Consider the following 8710-nt stretch of genomic DNA (forward strand, 5'->3'; position numbering starts at 1 on the left):
CTTTGTCAGCTCAGTACCGAAGTCTCCCTTACTGATGCACAAAGAAAGTGAGCGCAGCATTGTATGTTTTGAGATCAGACTGCACACTGAGCCATGAAACAAAGGTTGAGAGAAGATTGAAAGAGACTTGGAAATATTGAACACTAAAGTTACAAAACATTTACTTACACTAAATCTTCTGCTGTATACAATGTTGATTATACACACAGATACATGCACAATATGCATGCAGGCCTAATGCACGAATCCATTGCATTAGGCCTTTTTCTTTTTACAATTTTTATAAGTAGGGTAGCAGTGTGGCTCTAGGGTTGGAAATGTCATTCTGTTGCTTCACTACTTTCGTCCTGACTTAATGACCTTTAGTCTTGTTTAAACACATTCATGTTTTTATTTACTATATATTGAAAATCTTAATTTAAGTGTATGTCTCTTCTTTTGTATTTGTTATAATATAGAGGGCATTTTTACTGCAGTTTTTTGTTTTAAGAAAGTATGTGACCATGCATTAACTAAGCGACAGAGCACAGGATTTTGAAGACAAACAAAGCAATCCATTTACCTGAAAGATGTATTTAAGAGTTAAACATATCCTTGGTGAATAAGAACAAACAATTGATCTGTTCCTGCAATGTAAGGTGTTTTGTAATTGGATGTGATGGATATTTGTCAGTTTCATTTCCTCTTAAGCCAGTGAATTATTTTAAGGTGCCCTTAAACCACTCACCCATCTAAGTGCTATTTTGAGAGTGGCATAGTCTTTTCACTTTCACAGACAAACTGGCCTCTTTATACAAGAATTTATTATTCAGTAAAACTCTTGTAGCAGTACTATGTTGATGTACCTTTTTTGTAAGTTCAAGAAGTTTTTATATTTTAGCATCATTCAACTATCAACCAACAATTTTATTTCCTTTAAAATAAGAAGGGCTTTCTTTGTTGCCGTGTCCTGTGGGTACTTCTCCAAAGGTGGTGGTAGAATCCACAGTTCTTGCCTAAAACGCACACAGGAAATGGTGCATGCTGCACAAAGAGGTGGCAAGCCTGTGCCTTGTTATGTTGGATGGGGCTATCTGATCTCTCCTGTTCTCACGTAGCAGAAAAAGTGACACCTTCCTTCTAGATGGTGAGTGTTGTTTTGCCAAAGGCAGACTACATGAGATAGTAACATGATAGTTGCACAGCCTTTCGCTAAGCCCTGTTGCTATTTTCACTCATACAGTATTTTCTTTCCCTGTTGCTCAGACTTTGTTTATCCCAAATAAAAGAAATGCAGTGGTCTTCTCTTCAGCTCTGTGTGTGTACATGTGTTTGAGTCTGTATGTGTGTCTGCATTAGGATTTGCAGAAACGGGTCAAAGATTAATAGATGGCATTTATGATGAGGAAGATGACATGCTGTTCTCTTGTTTTGCATAAAGGAGTAACCTGGCTAGGAAATGGAAAAGCTGTGTCTTTGTTCAGACAGGAATTATTAACATAAATTTACCAGAATGGGTGACTGCACTCAGCAAAGGACACATGCCCAGGCTGGTTTAACCTGTGATTTTTGTACAATTGCAAGATTTTGTTATAGTGCCATAAAGCCATTATTGTGATAATGACCTCATCCTGTAGACTTGTTCCAGCCTTCCCAGGCTAAGATTACAGAGGTTCATCACTAGGACAGCAGTTAAGTTACACCTCTTACGTTTCTCAGACAGGGTCATTGAAATGAGATGGTTTTACTGGCTGCTCAACTGAATCCTCAAATGCAGTAAGAGATAAGGTAGTTGACCTGTAAAGGGGCACGTGCTAGGGTGTTAGTAGCTCAGTAAATTCTGACCTTCTCTTGTTGCTATTTTGAGAATTAACGTGCACAGCTGGCATGTTCATTCACATGTTCTGAAGCAGATGATAGTAAAATTAAATAATCAACATTGCAGAAACAATGCTGAGATATAAATTCATTCACACTCACATCTACAGTATAGGATGATTCTTCTGACTTGACTAAGCTGGATTTGGCACAGCTGACCAGAGACTAGGATGAGTGGCCCCAACAGTGCATAAAAATGCCATTACAAACTGTGAGAGTAATGGTAATTTCACACTGTACTGCCAGTACTAATATTTCTTTCTTTCTTCCCCTGTGAGATTTATGGCAAGGTTTTAAAAAACAAAACAAAAACAAAGTGGTTTGGGGCAAAAAAATTTTCGTTATCATGGTTACAGAAATAAACAGCAGTTAAAAAAACATGACATTTTACACTGGAATCAAACACCAGTCTCCTGTCGGAAAGTCCTGTGCTTTCTGATTCATCTGTCACTACCTGATGAAACATGTCACTCATTAAACTATGTTACCTCACTTTCTCCTTTGTTTACATCATAATTACTAAATTACTCAAGGGGATGACTAAAAGAAAAATGTGCGTCCTGTCTTATAAAGTGAAACATACTGAAAAGTTCAGCTCCCTCTCCATATAATCTGTTTACAGTTCTTAACCTCAGCCTGATCTGACCTAAAATATATTTGGTTAAAGGTGCATTAACTTAATTTCCTTTCAGCCACTAGAGGATCTAGTGAGATTCAAAACAGACATCTTGTTTCTCAGCAATATTTTTAACTACAGATACCTGGTTGAGAGAAACTTTACGTAAAGCAGCCAACAGTCTGAAGCTAATGTAACGAGTCTCGACTCAGTGGCAGCAGCACAATATCAAGTGACATGGTTGAGGAGACAGTCCCGAACAGGGCTGACAAAGCACTAACGTTTCACAAAGCTTGAATTACTTCCAGATTAAAGTCATTAAATTCAACACAATGGTAAAATTACTACCATGGCAGCCAGACTGGGTTGCTGTTATGTTAATGGACCAAAACAAATGTTACCTTTAGATGCTAACACGTCCCATCTGAATCAAATGTGAGTCCTTTGGCTGCTTTCACCACTGTCCATCTAAAAAAAACAAAAAACAAATATTAATTTTAATAGTTTTTATTTGTCCCACTCTCTCTGATCAAAAGAACTTTGGTCTGGCAGCCACTGTTTTCAGACTTTTAGCTGCTGAGAGCTCCTCTGTGGCTGCCTGTTAGAAATAACAGCTTGTGGTAAAAAAAAAAGAAAATACTTTTTAGAGCCTTCATTAGGTGGCAAGGGGGACTAATGTCTGGACTAACCATCAAAACAGAGTGTAGAGAAACAAGAATAACAACAGGAGGGCTGTAGGTAATAGAGTCACATGGAGAGGGTTAGTAGTATCCTGTCCTTTTCACTGGGCTTATCAGACTGAGCAAAATTTTAGCTAATGCACCTTTAACTTCCTTTACCCTTCACACACTCTCTCTTTCACTTTTAACTCCCTAGTTTATTAGTAAGGTTTTCTCAGTCTGACAGTGTCAGGGAGTGAACAGTAAGGCAGAGAACAGAACATTTAAATTTCAAAAAAGATGGGCTTTTTATTTATCCAAAAATAAGCAAAAAATACAAATGACATCAATATCAAACAAACCAGGCCCAAAAATGAAAAGGAAACTCAAAATACAGCAAACTGACCTGCACAACACCTCAAACAAACATTAAATAAATAAATAAATAAAACAAACTGGGGGAACATATATACTGGCTGGCCAAACCAATAACACACACAGAACGGACAAAGACACTAATAAAATAATTTAGCAATAAACACCGAACAGAGAGTCCACCAACAACTACTTTTATTTCATTTATTTCTTTAAAAAAAGAACATAACTTGACAAATAAAGTTTTAACATAAACTGCAAACAAATAAACAATAAATTTCTCCCATACTCCCCGCTCCCTATATTAGACACTTGGTGCAGTCCAGGCTGAGTGGGAGGTATTTAAACCTGCTGCTGCCTCTCTGCCATCTTTTTTGCCTGGACCACCTCCAACCCCACCCCCACCCATGGACCAGGAACATGGTAACTCAAAAAGAAAATTTGCACACATTAACAATGTGCTGACAATACAAAATGCTTCATTGATTAATTGTGTATGTCTAAACCTGATGTCAAATCAAATGCGTAAAATCTATCTGCAACTTAAATCTACACACGTGAACAAAGAAAACAAAAAACATTGCCTAATTCCACTGCTGGTGGCGGCTTAGGCCCTCACATGATGAAGGCTATGCCTGACACCCTTCACAGACAGACTCAGGGATCCTCAGGAAGTTACCTCAAAGGCAAACTGGGAACTCTGAGTCTGATTTTAATTAGCACTGATGCATTATATCTTCAGGTTTTGAATGGCATCAGGCTGTTAGATTTAAATCAACAGCAGAAACGCATCCAAATGTATGTTTTTCAGTTTCAGCACTTATTAGGTATACTGTTTGTATCTTTTGGATGGAAAGACCTGATCTTTCATAAATACCAGCTAGGAATGTGACCCCCTGTGAGCAGCAACACCTCACTGTGAAAAGAAAATGGAAATGGCTCTCTATTCACAAAATTGTCAGTACGGACAACTGATCAGAATTCAGCTACCTCAGAAGACATTCTGGGTATAAAGTGAGCTTTTCTATTAACCTTAGAATAAAAGTTCAAACTTATTCTTTCATATTGAAAGATGTATTTTGAACTGAAAATATGTCAACTTCTGAAATATCAAATAAAGTTTGTGTGAGTTCCACAGGAAAACAAATGTCTCTGTACATCTGGGTGTGGCCTCTGTGTGTGTGTTTATCAGTGTATTTATGTATGTTTCAAGTCTCAGATGTCCTCATAGCAGCTACCAGTCACTTTAATGATTTCTCAGAATGTGTGTGCATGGTATTGAATAGTGTAAACATACATTTTCCTTTAATTATTGTTGTTCAATAACAAATACACTGCCAAAGTGGCCAGTGGGGCTGCACTGCAACAGAAAAACACAAGAACATCTTGTGCCTGTATCCTCTATCCCTGATTTCCTTTGGATGGACAATATTATGTCCACTAAAAAAAAGTTCAAATTTTTACTCAGTCCATAACCCAAATATTTGGAGTTCATGTTATTTTGCTTTTCCACTTAAATGAAAGTGTTGTCCATTTCCCTATGACCAACATTACCTGCAACAGTGCAAACAAAATATGTTAAGCAACACAAACTCTGTGCAGGATTTTATAATATAACAGATACAGTGTCATTGTACCAAACAGGCGCACTGCATGGACACTGAAAAAGAGTGTACTCCTTTATTATGCATAACTGTCTTTTACTGCCTCAATTCTGAGTGAAGCTTCAGAGTATTTTGAGTCTAGCTCTCTGGTTTGAAATGTCACTATGTGGCAACAAGATCCTGATAATATCTGTAGTAGGTTACAGGAAGTGCAGGACTTGCTTCAGACTTTCAGACTTTCACTATGACTTGCTGAGTAAAAAAAAACAGCAGCCCATATTTTAAGACACATCAGGAATTTATTACTATTAAAGAATAAGGCTGGTCATATCTATATTAATAGTATTTTCAGCAAAGACCAAAACCAACACTGAATTGCCTCCACTCACAGTTAATGTCTGTCAGCTGTTAGTCCTGGATCAGCTTGTTTGTCTGTTTGACAGATCTTCAATGTTCGAAAACGGTTAAAAACACATCAGGGAAACACAGTGCTTTACTGGGTGACATGTTTTTTGATAACAAAACACCAGACCTGACTATATTGCCCCAGAGGCTCTGTGTGCCCATAATTTCCTGAAGCTAGTATGAATCAGAGCCAACTGTGTGAGATTTTATGCAAGCCAGCTACTTGGTTAACTTTTTGCTAGCTATTTGCACTCAGGTCTGATGTTTGCTAATGAAGAAATATGTCACGCAGTGCAGCGGTGTGTTTCACTGATGTGTTTTTAATTGTTTTTGAACAACAAAGGTTTATGGCACAAATGATCAAGCTAATCCACTGACACACTGACAGACCTTAAGTAGAGGCAATTCATTGGTTTTTGTCTCTGTATGTGGAGTATACAGTAGATAGTGACTGAATTTATCCTTTAACAATGTTAATTGGTGTTTAACATTGCCAGTGGTTGTATAACTTTTTTATATTAGGATTTATCTTGCAAAGCAAAAGCTTAATGTTTGCTTAATGTTTGCAACTGCAGGACACAGACAAAGAGTAAAAGCTGAAGAGAATGTCAGGCTATCAGGACAGGTGAAATCTGAGTTAACTGAAATGTCTGTTTTTTTCCTCATTTGTCACATTTCTGGTCTTGTTTGTCTGTCAGTGTCTCAGGCTGCAAACAAAAAGACTGACATGGATGGAATGGCTGAGGGTGGCACCTTGGCTCATTGCCTAAGATACCACCTTTGCTTGTAGATATGCCTATGTGTGTGTGAGCATGGCACATTTTAATAGAGGCATAAATGACTGCTGTAATGAACTGATGTTATGTGATTCCATTCCTCTGTTTAGAGTATACACACTGCCAAAGGAATGGTAAACCCTCCTTATAAATAAGATCATTAAAACATAATTATGTTACAACTGTTGCACTTTGCCCTTCCGTCTTTTTCTTTCTGTCCATGTCTTATTTCCGGATCATGGCTCCAGTGGACAGAAATCATTCAGGACTGCAGCTACAGTGCCTTGCGAAAGTATTCGGCCCCCTTGAACTTTGTGACCTTTTGCCACATTTCAGGCTTCCACAGAATCTGTGGAAAGAACTGAAAACTGCTGTTCACAAACGCTCTCCATCCAACCTCACTGAGCTCGAGCTGTTTTGCAAGGAGGAATGGGCAAAAATTTCAGTCTCTCGATGTGCAAAACTGATAGACATACCCCAAGCGACTTACAGCTGTAATCGCAGCAAAAGGTGGCGCTACAAAGTATTAACTTAAGGGGGCTGAATAATTTTGCACGCCCAATTTTTCAGTTTTTTATTTGTTAAAAAAGTTTGAAATATCCAATAAATTTCATTCCACTTCATGATTGTGTCCCACTTGTTGATTCTTCACGCCAAAGAAAGATATAGCAAAGAGCAAAACCAGAGACAGTCACATCTCTTTCTTGTTTAGCATGAAACAGGTCGAAAGCTGACTTCATAAACCTTTTAACCACTCCAACAGCAGTTTGAAACATCTGTTTGCTCTGACATAAATCACTGGGCTGTGATTCCACAGGTCAGTCCTCTTCCTAAATTTCATAATTTTGCAAATGTGCATCCTCTGGGAGAGCAGAGCAGATCAAAACTGACAAGTGGTAGGTTATAACAAAGCCAAAATTCGAAATCATTATTCTACAGGATCAAGGATGAAGCATGCTGTGTGCTCAAAGCATATGAAAGAGCTGTCTTGTCTGAGAGCTAAAAATTCATAAGAAGGAAATGACTTTCATCCATATGTCTACTTCATGAATACTAAGTGGACTAACCTAAGATTCATATGGACGGTTAATATCATTGGCAGCTCTAGGACTGGTTCCTAGATGAAGGAAGGCAGAATGGTAGATCTTTATTTATTTATATCTATTTAATGTACTGCCATCACCTCCATTCACTACTGCCTATAGCTGTTAGCCATAATTGAGAAAACACAATAATCAGGATTCAAATGGCACCAAGCCCTAGGAGAGAAAACACTGTAGGAAGTGATAGAAATTTCTTGAACTATTAGAGTAAGGAAGAATATTCAGCAGTCAGGCCTTGACTAAACAATTCACACCATAAATACTTTCTTTCAGCCACAAGGCAGGATCCGTCTTCCAACATAAGTTGTGATTAACCAAATAGGACATGGGTAAATCCTAACATTCCACCTTTAACTCTATCAGTAATGCATTTTTAACATGTCTTATAACAAGTCTGTCACTTACTGTGAGTGTTTTTCCCTTTGTGTGTCTTGTCTGTAAGAGTAACTACCCTCAATAATGAATGGATACTGATACACCAGTCAATAGATTGGAGGATGCAGTTGATAAGTTTAATAGGTTCTTTGTGAATGTTGGTCCTGGTTTAGCAAGAAGCATTTGTACAGATGATACATCCGTCACTAAAAAATAATAATACAATTGAAAGGCCCATGAGTTCTATGTTTTTGAAGCCCATAGTTGAAAAGGAAATTATAGAGATAGTGAATAAATGTGTTAACAAAACATCTAGTGATAGTGATGGTATCACTATGACAACTGTTAAATGGGTAATTGAGGGGATATGCAAACCATTAACCCATATTTTTAACATGTTTCGACTTGGGCAGTTCCCCAATAATATGAAAATAGCAAAGGTTATTCCACTGTATAAATCTGGTGATAAGCACAACTTCACAAATTATAGACCGGTTTCTCTGTTGTCACAATTGTCAAAAATTCTGGAAAAACTCTTTAATAACAGATTAGATACATTTATTGACAAACATAAAATCCTCTCTGATTGCCAATACGGTTTTAGGTCAAACCGATCGACATCTTTGGCCATTACCGACCTGATGGAGGACATTACAAGTGCTATGGATGAGAAGAAATACACGGTGGGAATATTTATTGACCTAAAAAAAGCATTTGACACAATCAATCATGAATTATTAATGGACAAGTTAGAAAAATATGGGATCAGAGGAATGGTTCTGAAATGGATTAGAAGTTATTTGACACAGAGGCGTCAATTTGTGAAGTTGGGTGAATACCAATCGAGTGAGCTGGACATTGTATGTGGAGTGCCTCAGGGTTCTGTTTTGGGACCTAAACTATTTATATTATACATCAATGATATATGTAAGGTTTCTGA

The sequence above is a fragment of the Monopterus albus genome, unplaced genomic scaffold (assembly GCF_001952655.1).
Source record: "Monopterus albus unplaced genomic scaffold, M_albus_1.0 scaffold2.1, whole genome shotgun sequence".
In the NCBI taxonomy this organism is placed as follows: domain Eukaryota; kingdom Metazoa; phylum Chordata; class Actinopteri; order Synbranchiformes; family Synbranchidae; genus Monopterus; species Monopterus albus.